The sequence below is a fragment of the Adiantum capillus-veneris genome, chromosome 19, assembly GCF_014529385.1.
Source record: "Adiantum capillus-veneris isolate H3 chromosome 19, ASM1452938v2, whole genome shotgun sequence".
Classification (NCBI taxonomy): domain Eukaryota; kingdom Viridiplantae; phylum Streptophyta; class Polypodiopsida; order Polypodiales; family Pteridaceae; genus Adiantum; species Adiantum capillus-veneris.
Window position 1 is genome coordinate 10,029,637 of NC_140949.1, and position 364 is coordinate 10,030,000.

Consider the following 364-nt stretch of genomic DNA (forward strand, 5'->3'; position numbering starts at 1 on the left):
TGGTTCACCCAATGTGGGCTATGTCCACGGGAAAGCAGCCACTCAATGGCTTTAGTACTTCAAAACAAGAAGTAGTTTACAAAGGGATTATACCCTTAATGGAACTCCCGCCTTGCTTCACTCTCACCACCTCACACTCACCTTGTTGCATCAACTTCACACTATGAAATGTGTGTATAAATGGCCTCCTTTTATAGGCCAAAAGGGCTGCCCTCTCTTATGAGAGACAACCATGTGTAGCCGCCCTTGTGCGAATAAGTCCAAATCGGACCCTCCAATCCGCCCATGTGTGGCCGCCCTTGAGAAGACAAGTCCGCTTTTGAATTCGGCCACCGGCCACCGGCCATTGACTTCCGACCACCGG